We start from the raw sequence: 16,011 nt of genomic DNA, 5'->3' as shown, positions 1-16,011 counted from the left end.
AAAGACACAGGCATCTGACAACGTATATTCAGAATCCAGCCCTTTCATTTATGAGAATTATTACTACGACCTACAACTAACCCCCCTTGGGACAACATGTAACAATTTTCAGATTTTCATTCTGTATAAACAGCATTTTTTAATGGACATCAAAGACTGTAAAAACCCTTTTGAGGGGGTTAGGGTGCTTTGTTAGAAAAGCTATAATCCTGGGGCACCTGGGTGGTTCAGTCAGTTGAGCATCCGACTTTGGCTCAGGTCACGATCTCACAGTTCGGGAGTTCGAGCCCTGAGTCGGGCTCTGTGCCGACAGTTCAGAGCCTGAAGACCGCTTCGAATTCCGCGTCTCCCGCTCTTTCTGCCCCTCTCCCACTCGTGCGCTGTCTCTCTCCCTTTCAAAAATAAATAAACATTAAAAAAAAAATTTTTTTAAAGAAAAAAGGAAAAGCTATAACCCTGGAAACAACCTACAAGCTCAACTCCAAGTACAGCCACAGTTAATACATGTAAAGTGCTAACTATCAGGCCTGGCACACAGTGGGTACAATATAGTCTATTTCAGATGAAGCTTATCAAGAATTTGTAACGACAAAGGAAAGTGTGTCACAGTGTTAAGGGAAAAGAGCAAGATACAAAATTATTTATGGTATACTCTCAACTACTCTACATACAATATTTATGTGTGCTTATATAAGCACAGAGGAAAGACAAAATATACCACGAGGTTTACAGTGTTTATTCCCTAGGTAGTAGAGATAAAAGAGTTTTATTTTCTTTAAGCTTTACTCGACTTCTCAAAATTTCTACAATAAGCATAATTTTTACAGTCGGGGGAAAAAAACGTACATTATTTTAGAAAAGAAAGGGCTACAATTGACTACACCTGTCTTTTATCACCAAAAAGGAATAAAGGCTTTGTAAACTAACACTAAGCTTGCAGAAACTAAGACTTCAGATAACATATAAAGGTCCACTTGAGAAATCACATGAAAAAAAACAACAACACAACCTTCTAAATAGCATCCCCCCCACCAACTTAAACACCTACTATGTGCCATGTACGTACTATTAAAGAATACTGAGCTCTAAGACCCAGTTCAGAACCGTCCTCTTTCTTTTTGCTTCCTATTACATTTCTGAGACCATCCCGTACCCGCAGCTCGCTGCTCCACACGCCTTCCACCACTTTACATGTCCACCCCCCTAGGGACAGATAGCAGGTGGCTCCGACTCCCGCTACCACAGACAAGGCCCTGAGAGACGACCCCTCTGGCCCCGTACAGGAAGTGCTCTGAGCCACAGGTACAGGCAGCGCGCTCCCCGGGGCCAGCCCAGCAGCGACGAGGAGAGTGCCGCCTCCCGGACCGAGCGCGGCTGCTCACACTAACTGTCCTAGGCAGGAGCCCCGCTTTCAGAACGGGGCTGGAAGAAAACCGAAAGACCCGCAAGGAAGGCTCAAGACCGAAACCACTCCTGCCGCTCCCACGCATTTCCCAAATGAGGATCCAGAACTCCATGATCATTCGAGGAGTCCTCCCCGACCGGGGCACTCTGCAATTCCAGAACACCACAGTGGAAATGTAACTGGGAGTGGGAACTACCCACCGCAGAGTAGCAATGGGGGGAAAAGAGCCTGGGTCCCCGAGAACGGGGAGCACAGCTACCGTATCAGCCCTGGCAGCCTGTGGCGTTTTTGTCAGACTGAACGGCACGTGGCTCAGAGTACCGACTCTGGAGCCAGACTCAAGTCCTGGCTCCGTCACTCGCTAGGTGTGTGGCTTTGGGAAAGGACTTTACTTTGGTGCCTCAATTCCTTCTCTGTTAAGGTGGTAATACCCTACCAGTGTCACAGGATACTGCAAGGATTAATACATGAAATGTGCTAACAACAGTGCCTGGCACGAGAAGCGTGACGTAAATGTTAGCTGGTATTATCGTTATTAAAAGAGGCCCAAGCAAACTTCCATCTCTTTGGAGCCTCTGTTATTTTGGATTTCTGTTATTCGCAGCCACCCCTAACCTAACTCCAATGTGTACCTTAAAGATTAGCTCATTTTCAAAGCCTTCCGTTTCCCCCATTTGGTCTAAAGGAGGAAAAATCTAACAGCGTAAGGTCTTAAGTCGGCAAGATGCCACTCTCAGGAGCTGAACCGATTCCAAACCATTAGCTGTCCAGGAGCAGAGGGACCAACAGACAAGATGCTGAGCCCTCTTTGGGGGCCTCGAGTCAGGGGTTCTGTCTCCCTGTGTGCCTGGCCTGCACATTAGACCTTTGTTTTCACAGACGGTGGGACAGTTCACCAGCCTTTCAGGGAGTGGGAGGAGAGTTTTGTTCTAGTGTTCTGCCTGCTGGGAGGATAAAATTCACACATTCAGTCAAAAACTGTGAGCTGAGTGCACCAGCAAAAAAGCAGCAGAGAAAGGAAGGCCCAAATGCTCTCTGAAGAGCTTCATTCAGCATAAACAGTCTGTTCAGGAGGATCATTAAACATTCCACTTGAGAAAATTCAACATATAATTGAAGCTGGAACGGGAACCCATGCCAGCAATGTAGTCTCGAATGGGGGCAGCGTCTTTGGTTGTCATTACAGAGCGTACAACAGCCAGGACTCCGACTGGAGGCAATGAGATTTGAAGGATATTTTCTGGCTATTTTAAAAGGCAAAGCATCCAAAAAGAGGAAACCCAAAAGCTCTTGATAAGAATCAAATTGCCCACTCTGGGCTCGACGAGAACATGTCCATTTATTAGCTGATAAAACGTACTTGAGTGGTGACTCTAGTCGAGTGTTTATTTTTCTGAGAACCCCAAGTCCTGGGCCCGACATCAGGCTCGTGTATGCCTCAAATACTCAAAGACAGCTTTGGGAAGAACTAGTTGTGCTTAAACTGACAAGAGTAACTCGTCTCTTTGCCGCTCTAGGCATTTCCCAGGAGCCATCTGTGATTGCAGGGCAATTTCTAGATTCTGTGATCTGTTGGGGTAGAACGATTCGGCCCGACTGGTGGGCAGGAGAAGATTCAAGGCATCAGACTGCAGATAGCCTTTCTACTTCCTAAAGCCTTTGGTTTGCCTGATTCCTGTCTTTATAGTTTTAAAACTAGACACATATGAATACCTTACATAATATTTTCTGAACACAAAAGTAAACTGAGGAAAGGGAAAAATAAAATTTTGGTCACCCATCTAAAGCAGCTCATAAAATAAGAACGTAAATACTACATCCAGAAAAACACCGCTTTAAGAAAAGTGTCAAGGGATTCAAGGTGTCACTTGCACGTAATTATTTTTAAGTGGTTCAAAATGCGACATAAACGTATTACTGGACACTATTCATCTGGCATTTTCAGGCAGGTACACGATGGCAGCAGCCAAGGTGAGGATGTCACTGCAAACTCTAGTACGGGGAGGGTGGAGGGGCTCCCGGCTAATTCCTGGAGGGTCAGACGACCTGGCAGAGCAAGGAGGGTAAAGAGAATTGGTCTCCTGCAAGGAGGAGGTCAGACGGAAGACTTCTTCTGAGGCTCCGACAGAGCAGAGACCCGCAGGGAGTCGATTCTGGTTCGTGAGGACCACGCCGCAGACCGTGAGAGAGGCGGCGTGCTGTCTCAGAGATGCAGGGAAGCAGCTGACCAGCGAGCCCTTCCTGACACTGTGCCTGACGGTGCAGTGACTAAAAGGTAACTGTTGACTCGGAACGACACACAATCTCTGGCTGTTCACTTCTTAGCGTAGAGCAGCCCAAGCACACGTGCATCATGAGACCCTGGTTAAAATTAGTTTTAAAAATCAACATACCACCCCATTTTTTCTACTTTCTACAGGAAAGTAGAACGTTTACTTAGCAAACGTTACTGACTCGGGGTTACCCCAGCCTCTTGGCACTGGCTGTGGGAGCCCAGATTACATAAACCCAGACTACGTATTTGGGTTAATGGGCCAAAGAAGGGCCAGGTCCAGCAAACACCTAGCCTTCTAGGACCTGTCCAAAGATCACCCACAGAGACAGGCAGCATGTCCCCAAGACACTGTGGATGCGAACAGGCTTGGGGAGTCCAGGGCCCCCCACGTCAGCTGCTCTGAGGCTCTTCATCTGGGCTCAAACACCTCGAGTATGTTAGCTGTCACCATCTCTCCTCTGTTACCATTCCTCGCTGATTCCTGGGTCAGATGCCAGGCAGACAGAGCGAGCAAGCAAGCATGTGCCACTCAGCTCACTGCCCGCGAGAGAGCAGGCTAGGTCTCAAGGTTCCCGAGGCGATAAGCCACAACCTGCCCTTGGAGAACTTCCCTCCGACATGAGAGGAAATCCAGCACTGGACGTCCCACCAAATGCTCACACTGCTCTCAAGTGTCAGCTGGAGGTGGCTCAGCTCAACACTCTGGCGGGGCCACACCCACATACGTGTGTGTGGCCGGGAAGAGCCTCAAGTATTCCTCAACCGCCTATCATGTACAAGGCTGCTTCATCCAGGAAGACAGGGCCAGGAGGCACCTTGAGGAAAGCATCCAAAAACGGTGGGCACTAAAAAATTCAACCTCAGGGCACCTAGGTGGCTCAGACGACCAAGCATAGGACTCTTTAAAAAAAAAAAATTTTTTTTTAATGTTTTTTTCATTTTTGAGAGAGAGAGAGAGAGAGAGAGACAGAGACAGAGTGTGAGCAGGGGAGGGTCAGAGAGAGAGGGAGACACAGAACCTGAAGCAGGCTCCAGGCTCGGAGCTGCCAGCACAGAGCCCAATGTGGGGCTTGAACGCACAAACTGTGAGATCATGACCTGAGCCGAAGTCAGACGCTTAACCGACTGAGCCACCCAGGCACCCCATCTTTATGTATGATTTACTTACAGTAGACGACACATAAGTGCACAGTTGTCTCGACCCACGTATACATCTGTGTAAAAGATGCCTCAGTCCTTGGGCACCTGGATGGCTCAGTCAGTTAAGCATCCAACTTCAGCTCAGGTCATGATCTCACAGTTTGTGGGTTTGAGCCCTGCATTGGGCTCTGTGCTGACAGCTTGGAGACTGGATCCTGCTTCAGATTCTGTGCCTCCCTCTCTCTCTGCTCCTCCCCCACTCACACTCTGTCTCTCTCTCTCTCTCTCTCTAAAAATTAAATAAACACTAAAAATTTTTTTAAAGATCTCGGTCCAAATAGAGAACATTTCCAGCACCCCAGAAATTTCCTTAGTCTCTTCCCAATCTCCCACCATAGTCAACCACTGCTTTGATTTCTACCGCCATGGATTATTTTTGAACCCCATTTGCGTGGAATGATACAATGTGTCCTTTTTTGGTATCTGACTTGTTCAACACAGTGGTTTGGGGATGGTTTCTTCCATGTTGTTGTGTTTATTGATAGTTCATTCTTTTATTGCTAAATACTAATCCACTGAATTTTCCTGCTAACAGATATTTGGGTTGTTTCCAATTTTTGTCTATATGAATATAGTTGCTATGAATATTCTTGTACAGTCTTTTGGATACTGTAAGCTTTCGTTTTCCTTGAATAAATACCTAGCAGTAAAAGACTGTGCTTTTCCTCTACTTTATTTACTTATGTTTGTATCCCTAGTGCCCAGAGCAGTGCCCGGCACAGTACAGATGCTCAATGAATACTCGCTGAGTGAGTAGTGCTACTCCTGTCTCCATCTCTTAGAAGAGATAAAACTTCTGGCTAATTCAGCACAGTATCAAAATATTGTAATTCACTGCCCCCTGGCGGCCAATCCTAGCAATGCCATACTAATTCCTAACAAAGTTAATCGTGAACTCTTCATTCTCTCATTTACCTAGACATGTATGGAGTGCCTATTTCGGACATCAAAACGAAAGCACTAGGAATCTAAGATACTTAAAATAGCCTCTAGTCTTAAAGAATCATATAATCTGGTGGCAGAGGGCAGGAGGACAATACAAACAACAACCAGCATGATGAAGTGCTATAGAAGAAACGGACGTGGGGGTTTAGGGACACAGCACTGTTGTGGGGGCGGGGGCACGGCGAGGGTGAGGGCAGGCTTCCTTTGTAAAGGAGGCACAAAGATTAGCCCGGGGGAGAAGAAGGACATGGTGCAGGACAGGCTTTAGATTAAAAATGTCAATTTGGGGCGGCTGAGTTTAAGGGGTGTGGGAGGGAGCAGATCCCACAGGACCTTGCACAAGCTAGGCAACCTGGACACACTTGAACCTGTACGTGAGGGGATGTTACTGGAGAGCTTTAAGTAGAGAAGCCGCATGGGCAAGTGTGTATTTGAATGGTATGTAAGATGGACTTGAAAGGGGATAAAAGCCGAGAAGGGGAAACACACGTGGCCATTTCAGCAACCCAGGTCTGACCCAGGGCAGTCACAGAAGAACAGAGAGCAAGGCACATGCAAGAAACGTTTAGGACATAAAATCATCAGAGGCTTGTAAATGATTAGATATAGAAGGGTGAGACTCACGCACAATTCTTAGCATTTCTGACTGAAGAGTCAAAAAACTCTGCCAACTGTGAGAAAAGGGTGGCTGGGTCCGGGGAGAGAAGGAGTCGGTAAAACACGGAGTGTGAAGAGCCTAGGGGTAGCAAAAATTGCAGGCTGTCCCCAAATAACTGTTCCCTTTTACGTCTTGGTGAAAGGACCCCTAAAGAGTACTGGCCACCTGGGATATAGACTGTTTTCTGGCCAGCTATGCTCACATGACCAAGTGTAGACAAAAGAGATTCAAACCTAAGCACCATATACAACTTTGGGAAGTGTCCTTAAATGGAAAGAGTATTCCTTTCTTCCCTTCCTTCTCCGTACTGGATGGAATACAGACGTGATGGCTGGAGCACAAGTAGCTATCTGGGATCACAAGAAGAAACCACATGCTGAAAACGGAAGAACAAGAGTGAGGAGCCTGGGTCCCTGATATGTTAGGGCAGGCTAAGCCCTAAGATACAAGCCCTGGACTACTTACCTGTCTTTTTTTTTTTTTTTTTTTAATTTTTTTAAATGTTTTTATTTATTTTTGAAGGAGAGAGAGAGACAGAGCATGAGCAAGGGAAGCAGAGACAGAGGGAGACACAGAATTCAAAGCGAGCTCCAGGCTCTAAGCTGTCAGCATAGAGCCCAATGCGGGGCTCGAACCCACAAACTGAGATCACGAACTGAGCCGAAGCCGGACGCTCAACCGACTGAGCCACCCAGGCACCCGACCTCTCGTCTTTTTACATGAGAGAAATTAAACAAGCTTTTCTATCTTGCTTAAGATCCTATTATTTGGGGTTCCCAGTCACACGTAGCCAAGCTAGCCCTAACTGATCATCTATGACGCATCCAAGTGGAAATGTCACACAGGGGCCGGGACTCGTAAGTCAGAGGTCTGGGAAAGACTTCCCTTCTGGCAGTTCCATCACCATGACGCTTCTGAAAACATCACGCTTCAAGTAGAACTTGAAATGAAAATCCTACTATGCTGCTTCATGCAGACGAGAAGAGGGAGAGCTATTCGACACTGAGGGTTTCATTTTGTACTGATGGAAACCACCAGATAGATACCACTCTGCCTTTGGAAACAAGACGGGTCATGAGCTCAGCTCTTCTACAGGATTTTTTCATATGCATCACTCAAAAGTTGCCAATAAGCAGTTTGTTTTGATGAGGACCACACTATCAGGTATGGTGGACCTTAATATGTTTGGGGCTAGATCAATAATATTGTGTAAGCGCAAACGTTCTTGTGGATGAGAGTTTACAGGTATTCTGCAGTCTCAGGGATCACGGGCCAGAGACTAGATCTCCTTTAGCACTGTCACCCTGGGCCCAGACACAGCTGGCTTATCCAGAGATAAGCTTCTACGTGAGCAGCTGTCTTCAGCAGATAAAGCAGCTGCGTGGGGGCCAGGCTAGCTATAGACAGCTTCTCTATCGACTCAGAGGGAGTCACTGGATCTCCGTTTTTAACTCTTTTCACAACAAACATGACATACCACGAAGCAAGCTCAGGTGCTACTTTATAGACATGACGGAGGTGGTACAGTGCAAATAGGGGACGAGAAAGGAGAGAGGCTCTGATAGAGCAGACCCTTCAAGCTATGGTTCAGGGAGATGGGGCAGTGGGCCAAGGCTGCCTGGTGGCACCTGCCCAGGATGACAAAGGCAAGAGTCTGGCTTATCCCACAGGTGAAAGATACCTGAGGCCTCCTGAAGCAGGGGTGTCAGAGCAAAAGACTTTTACAGTAGCTGCCTTATTAGGATACAACACCATTAGAGAAGGGGAGGAAAGAAGCATTATTACCTAAACAAGAGAATTATTTTTTTTTAATTTTTTAATGTTTATTTATTTTTGAGACCGAGAGAGACAGAACACGAACAGGGGAGGGGCAGAGAGAGAGGGAGACACAGAATCGGAAACAGGCTCCAGGCTCTGAGCTGTCAGCACAGAGCCCGACGTGGGGCTCGAACTCACGGACCGTGAGATCATGACCTGAGCCGAAGTCGGACGCTTAACCGACCGAGCCACCCAGGCGCCCCCCCCCCCTTTTTTTTAATGTAAGCTCTATGCCCAACGTGGGGCTTGAACTCACCACCCCAAAGAGTCACTTGCTCTACTGACTGAGCCAGCCAGGCACCCCAAGAATTATTCTTAAAGGTCATAAACAATATTGTATCTCTGTTCAAGACGACCTTGAGGCTGGGGAGAAGTCTGAATGCCTCATTTCTTTAAAACGTAACTTATATCCATCAACTGGTGAATACATAAATAAAACGTGGTATATCCACACAATGGATATTTGTATTTGACCAAAAAAAAAGAATGAAGTACAGACAAATGCTACAACATGGATGAATCTCGAAAACATGCTAAGTGAAAGAAACTAGGCACAAAAGACCACACACTGTAAGATTCCATTTACATGAAATGTCCAGAAAAGGCAAACCCATAAAGACAGAAAGTCGATTAGTAACTAATTAGGGGTAGAGGGGATGGGAAGCTTGAGGGTGATGGCTAAGGGATACAGACTCTCTTTTGGGGGGTTATGAAAATGTTCTCAATTGATTGTAGTGATGGTTACACGACTCTGTATACTAAAAACTACTGAACTGCACATTTTAGTGGGTGAATTGTATGGTATATGAATTACATCTCAATAAAGCCACTACAATAAAAAAGCCCACAAAACTTAATTTATAAACTCACTGTAACTCCAGTAAAGATTCTAAAAGGTTCCCACTGCCTGAATTTGGCAGGTTGATTCTAAAGTTCATGTAGTGGACAGAAGAAATGAGCGGACATTTCACCAAAGAAGACATCCAAATGGCCAATAAACACATGAAAAATGCTCTACGTCATTCACCACCAGGAAAATGCAAATCAAAACTGCAATGAGATACCACCTCACACCTGTCAGAATGGCTAAAACCGAAAACACAAGAGACACCAAGTGTCGGCGAGGATGTGGAGAAAAAGGAACCCTCGCACTCTGTTGGTGGGGATGCAAACTGATGTAGCCACCGCGGAAGACAGTATGAAGGTTCCCCAAAACCTTCTAATCTAAAAATAGAACTACCCTGGGGCACCTGGGTGGCTCAGTCGGTTAAGCGTCTGACTTCAGCTCAGGTCACGATCTCACAGTCCGTGAGTTCGAGCCCCGCATCGGGCTCTGGGCTGATGGCTCAGAGCCTGGAGCCTGCTCCCGATTCTGTGTCTCCCTCTCTCTCTGCCCCTCCCCCGTTCATGCTCTGTCTCTCTCTGTCTCAAAAATAAATAAACGTTAAAAAAAAAAAAATTAAAAAAAAAAAATAGATCCAGCAATTGGACTACTCGGTATTCACCAAAAAAATACAAAAACACTAATTCAAAGGGATACATGCATCATCATGTTTATAGCAGCATTATTTACAATAGCCAAGATATGGAAGCCCAAGTGTCCATCAACTGATGAATGAATAAAGAAGTGGCGTATACACACAATGGAATATTATTCAGCCAAAAAAAAAAAAAAGAATGAAATCTTGCCATATGCAATGACACGGATGGAGCTAGAGTGTGATTATGCTAAGGGAAATAAGTCAGTCAGGAAAAAACAAACACTGTATGATTTCACTTGTACGTGGAATTTAAGAAACAAAACAAATGAGCAAAGGGTAAAGAGAGAAAGGCAAACCAAGAAACAGACTCTTAACTGGAGAGAACAAACTGACGGTTACCAGAGGAGACATGGTGGGGAGGATGGGCGAGACAGGTGACGGGGATTAAGGGAGCACTTGTCATGATGAGTACCAGGTGTTGTATGGAAGTGTTGAATCACTATATTGTACACCTGTTAACTATACTGGAATTTTTTAATGTATTTTTTAACATTTATTTATGATTGAGAGACAGAGAGAGGCAGAGCATGAGCACGGGAGGGGCAGAGAGAGGGGGAGACACAGAGTCCAAAGGAGGCTCCAGGCTCTGAGCGGCCAGCACAGAGCCCACCATGGGCCTCAAACTCACAAATCGCGAGATCATGACCTGGGCCAAAGTCAGATGCTTAACCGACTGAGCCACCCAGGCGACCCTATACTGGAATTTAAAATAAAATTTAGAGGGGCACCTGGGTGGCTCAGTTGATGGAATGTCCCATTCTTGGTTTCGGCTCAGGTCATGATCTCATGGTTCATGAGATCGAGCCCCACATCAGGCTCTGTGCCGACATCACGGAGCCTGCTTGGGATTCTCTCTCTCCCTTTCTCTCTCTGCTCCTCCCCTGCTCTCGCGCTCTCTGTGTCTCAAAAATAAATAAACATTTTTTAAAAATAATAAAAATTAAAATAAAATTTAGAAAGGAAGGTAGAAACATAAAAAAGTTCACATGGAAGAAGAGCCAAACCAAGTTTTTAAGAAAGATGGTGAAAGGGACTGGCCCTGGAATAATGACAAAACACACTACAAAGCTCAAAACCCCAACTGTGTGCTGTTGGCATCGAAATGGAAATAAGTGGAACCGAATAAAGAAGGAGAGCCATGTAAATAAAGGAATTTATGTTGTATTACCAAGAGGGATTTCACACCAGTGAAGAAAGGATGCATTATTTATAAATGGTGTTTGAAACAATGAACCATTCAGTTGCACAGGAACTTTAATCTCAACCCTCACCATTCAGGAAAACAAATTAATAATGAAATTTAAAGAGCTAAATGTAAAAACAAACCCACAAGAGTATTAGAAGAAAACAGGAGAGAGTATTTTCATAATTTTGAGGTGAGGAAGGAAAGATTTCCTAAGCAAGATACCAAACCCCTAAACCATGAAGGAGGAGTGGTCTCCTTCGCGACCTCAGCACCATTTGCCAGGACTGGTGTACTTGTTGTTTGCGAGCCCCTCCACTAGAGGGCAGGGCCCACCTCTGTCATTTTAGCCTCTCTATCCCCTGGCAGACAGCAGGAGCTCAATAAACACCTGTCAAATGGGCAGATTTGACTACATAAAAATCAGGATGTTCTATATAAGGAGACACAATCAACAAAGTTAAAAGACAAATGATAGTCTGGGAGAAAAACAATATTAGGCTGAACCATATAAAATTCTCATCTGGCAGTGGGGGGGGTCAAAAATGGTTGAATATTAGCAATTTTGTGTGGTATAGCCTACTATTTTTAACACATACCAGGTAAAGGAGGAATATATCTAATCTACAAAAAGTTTTTACACAACAAGACCAACAATCCAACAGGAAAAAGTGGCAAAGGATCTGAACAAGCAGATCCCCAAGAAACAAATGCTAATATGTACACAGAAGAAAAGATAAACAACCTCACTCACGAACAAGCGGAACAAAAACGAACACAAACCATGGTTCATTTGCCAGATTGGTGAAATAGAATTAGATTAGGATATCTAGTTCTGCTAAGGATATGAAGAAAAGTGCACCCCCACGCTAGTGGCTGGAGTATAAACTGGTACAAACTTAGAATTTAGACGTGTAATTTAAAAGTACCTAGGGACGCCTGGGTGGCCCAGTTGGTTAAGCATCCAGTTTCGGCTCAGGTCATGATCTCACAGTTCGTGAGTTCAAGCCCCATGTTGGTTGGGCTCTGTACTGACAGCTCGGGGCCTGGAGCCTGCTTCCGATTCTGTGTCTCCGCTCTCTGCCCCTCCCCGCCTCATGCTCTGTCTCTCAAAAAAATAAATATTGAAAATAAATAAGTAAAGAATAAAAAAAAGAAGTACCTATTTGGCATGCTCTTAGGACTAGCAATTTCACTTCTGGGGCTCTCTTTCAGAGAAATAAGGTTTGTTTTTTGCTTGTTTATTTATTTATTTTTAAGATTTTTAAGTAATCTCTATATCCAACGTGGAGCTGGAACTCATAACCCTGAGATAAAGAGCTGCACGCTCATCTAACTGAGCCAGCCAGGCACCCCAGGAGAAATACGTAGTTTAACACAAATGCACAAGAAAATATATATAAGGATATTCAAAATAGGTACAATATTATTTATAATAGCTAAAAACTGTAGACAACTTAAATGTCCTTCAATAGAGGAATCGTTAAATAAACAAACTGTAGTAAAGCCTTATTAGGGGAACAAATGTCATTGCTGAAAATGATGAGGTAGATCTGTATGTCCAGACTTGGAAAGCTGGCCGTGATTTTTTTTTTTTTTTTTTTTTAATGAAGACAAACAAGATATAGAAAACTATGGATAGCTGGGCACCTGGGTGGCTTAGCTGGTTAAGCGTCCAGCTTCAGCTCAGGTCATGATCTTGCAGTTTGTGAGTTTGAGCCCCGCATTGGGCTCTGTACTGACAGCTCAGAGCCTGGAGCCTGCTTCGGATTCTCTTCCCCCTCTCTCTCTGCCTCTTTCCTGGTCATGCTTTGTTTCTCTCTTTCGCTCTCTCAAAAATAAATAAATATTAAAAAAAATTTTTTTAAATAAAAAATAAAAGAAGAAAAGAAAACTATGGATAGTTGAAGCACTGGGCTGGCTCAGTTGGTAGAGCATGCGACTCTTGATCGCAGGGCTGTGAGTTCGAGCCCACTGGGTGTAGAGATTACTTAAAAATAAAATCTTTACAAACAATTTTTTTAAATTTTAAGTAGGCTCCATGCCCAACACGGAGCCCAAACTCCTGACCCTAAGACCAAGAGTCATACACTCTATCATTAAGCCAGCCAAGTGCCCCTCCCCCCAAATAAAATCTTTAAAAGAAAGAAAAGTATGAATAGTTTAAACCCATTTTTTTCTCAACACAATAAAGAAAAATAGTATGTGCAGTACACACAGGGAAAGGTCTAGAAGAATATACACCAGATCAGGGTGGGAGGTAAGGGAGGTAACAGCATTTCTATACTGTTTTGATTTTTTTCAATGAGTATGTACTTTGTACTGCAATTTTTTTTTTTTTTTTAAAGGCAAGGAACAGTAAGAAATGTACTGCCTGCTTTGGAACAGAGAATGGAGTAGAGGGAGCCATTAGAAGTCTGAAAACAGGGATCTAAGTTGAAAAAGCACAAGTCATATTAAGAGGACAGGTATTAAGGTCAAAAGACCTAGGTCTGAGTCTGGAAAGCTTATTAAATCCTTGAGCCTGGGATTTCTCCCTGTAAAGTGAGTTGTGCATCTACCTTAAAGAGATACTGGGGCCTACTAAATGAAATCTGGTAGGCCACAGTGCTTTGCAAAATGGTAAAGTGCTTTAAGAATCAGGGTGTTATCCCTGGTTGGCGTGGTAAAGCCCTAAACTGAAAACCAGAAAAACAAGGGCTAAAGCTACAAACTCCTAAGGAAAAAAAGAGGGATGGGAACAGATGGAATAAGAGAGATTTAAGAGACACATCAACCAATTAGAATGTGTGGACCCAATCTGTACCCCGATTCAAACAAACTATTAAATATATTTACAAGAATCAGAAAAACGTGTATGTTGATTATATATGAGATTATACTATGGAGCTATTACAACTTTTTAGACGTAATAACTGCATTACGGCTGTGAGTTTCTTTAATCACTATCCTCTAGAGCTACACATAGAAATATCTATGGATGAAATGATATGATGTCTAATTGCTTCCCAATAATTCACAAAGAGGAAAGGATGAAGAGAACGGATAGAGGAATAGATAAAACAAGCCTGGCTGGGAAAGCTGGGCGAGAGCTATATGGAGATTTATGGCATTATTTTTTTCTACTTTCACATCTGTTTGAAACTTAACCTAACAAAAGTTTCCATAAAAAAAAAAAAAAAAAAAAAAAAGAATGGGCCCCACCTTCCTCAGTCTAGGAGGAGGCACCAAGACCTTTCTGAAGTCTGTTGCAGCAGTAAAACTGGGCATGGCCTTGCCAAGACTGCCTCCAAGGAAGGGTGGAGAAGCCCATGCTTTACTGCATAAACGCCGTGGGTCAGCAGATGCAGCTGCCAATACCAAGATCAGAATGCTGGCATATCTATCAAAGAAAGGCACAGTGCTTGGTGGGACCAACAGAGCTGTGCCTACAGAAAGGAAAGGAAAATCTGGCATACAATATAAATGGCAGCTAACGAGATAATTAAATATCCAATTAGAGACTGCAGCTGCTGAGGGTTATTTGTAACTGGCATGATACTGTTACCCAGATTCCATGCCAGCATTTACACTTCAAATGTAGATTAGTGAACGGATTACTACCTTCCTAGGCTCATCCTTTAATAGTGTTTTAGAAGAGTACTATTGCAAGGAAGCAACCCCCAAATCCCAACAGATCAGCTGCACTGCTCTTAATAAAGTTAAACACACAGAATTAAGCTGCCTCCGAAAGCTGACCCATTAATGTGAAAGGGAAAATGAAAAGTCCTCTAGCAAAAGCATTACCTATCTGCTTTTCGTAGCTACATTTTAACTAATCTTTCTTTTGCTTAGGACCCCCTGATAGAGTGGGCAAGAGAGACCTTCCTCCCAGTCCTGCCCAGCTTGCTGCCAATAAAGGGAATGGGGGATGGTGTCATTTAGTCGTCTTACTTTTCGGAAACTGCCTCATAAAAGACCAAAACACCATCCATTGAGCCCTATGAGAAAACAATGAATGGGATGGATCGAGTGAGATAGTTTCATGCCCTTACCCTCCAAGGGGCTCCACTCTGGTCTACTTCTCATTACCCTCCTCCTCTCCCACACCGGCTTCCTCCAACACCCGCAATAACCCACCACCTCCAGCGCCTACAGAAAGGCTTCTAGTCTTTGCTCTGCCACCAACAAGGAGACAGGGCATCTCACAACCCATTGGTGAAATGAGAGGATAGATGGATGATGTTCTGAGACCCCCTCCAACATTCTGATTTCCACATGAGCTTCTCCTTAACTGCCTGAGCGAACACACATGACACACGGGTTTTCTTGGGAGTCTCTAAGCACAAGCGGATAAAGAAATCAAAAGGAGAAGGGGAGGATCCTCAACCCCTTTTAAGACTCTGCCCAATTCAGGCCTGGCCAGAGGAGGAGGCTGAAGCTGTAAGAAAACCTAACTGCCACCACGGTATCCAATCACCCTATCCAAAGTGACAAGAACCCAGTGGGATTAGAGGAGCAGGAGGAGGGGAGAAATCAAGGTCCTGCAGCTCTCCTCGGCCTGTTCCAGGACCTCCAACGTGCGCTCGATTCTGATGCCAGCACCTTTCATGCTGCCAACATACAGCATGTGAACTGGAGTGTGGAGGCCTGGTGTACAATCTAAAACTCCAGCTTCCACAGATGAGGGCCTGTGTCTGAGACGAGTTCAAAATAATCCTAAAAGGACCTCAAATAAAGCATCAAACCATCTGCTTACGGTAGAGCAAAAAAGGTATCCATTTGGTCATTCTGGGACCAGGTGGGTCCTTTTTGGGTGACGTCTGTGGCCATCTCTAGAGATAAATGCCAGGCTGCTTCTGCTGTCAGACAGGTTTAGCTGTGTATTCGAAGGCCACTACCTCTTTTTTAGCAAGACTTGCCTACTGGCTGCACTCTTGGGAGAAACAAACAGACCGCAGATAAGAAAGAGCAATAGTTTGTTCAGCTTGGTACTCATGCTTCTTA

At 44.5% G+C, this 16,011-nt stretch overlaps 1 protein-coding gene across 1 annotated transcript in view; it reads right to left on the bottom strand.

Annotated features, from left to right (window-relative positions):
- TBC1D22B (TBC1 domain family member 22B) overlaps positions 1 to 16,011 on the bottom strand; it is an 81,275-nt gene that overhangs the window by 25,059 nt on the left and 40,205 nt on the right. The gene's annotated exons all lie outside the window — the stretch shown is intronic.

This window comes from Lynx canadensis, chromosome B2, assembly GCF_007474595.2.
Source record: "Lynx canadensis isolate LIC74 chromosome B2, mLynCan4.pri.v2, whole genome shotgun sequence".
Lineage (NCBI taxonomy): Eukaryota > Metazoa > Chordata > Mammalia > Carnivora > Felidae > Lynx > Lynx canadensis.
The sequence above is the reverse complement of the archived record's forward strand: the minus strand, read 5'-3'. Positions and strand labels throughout refer to the sequence as shown.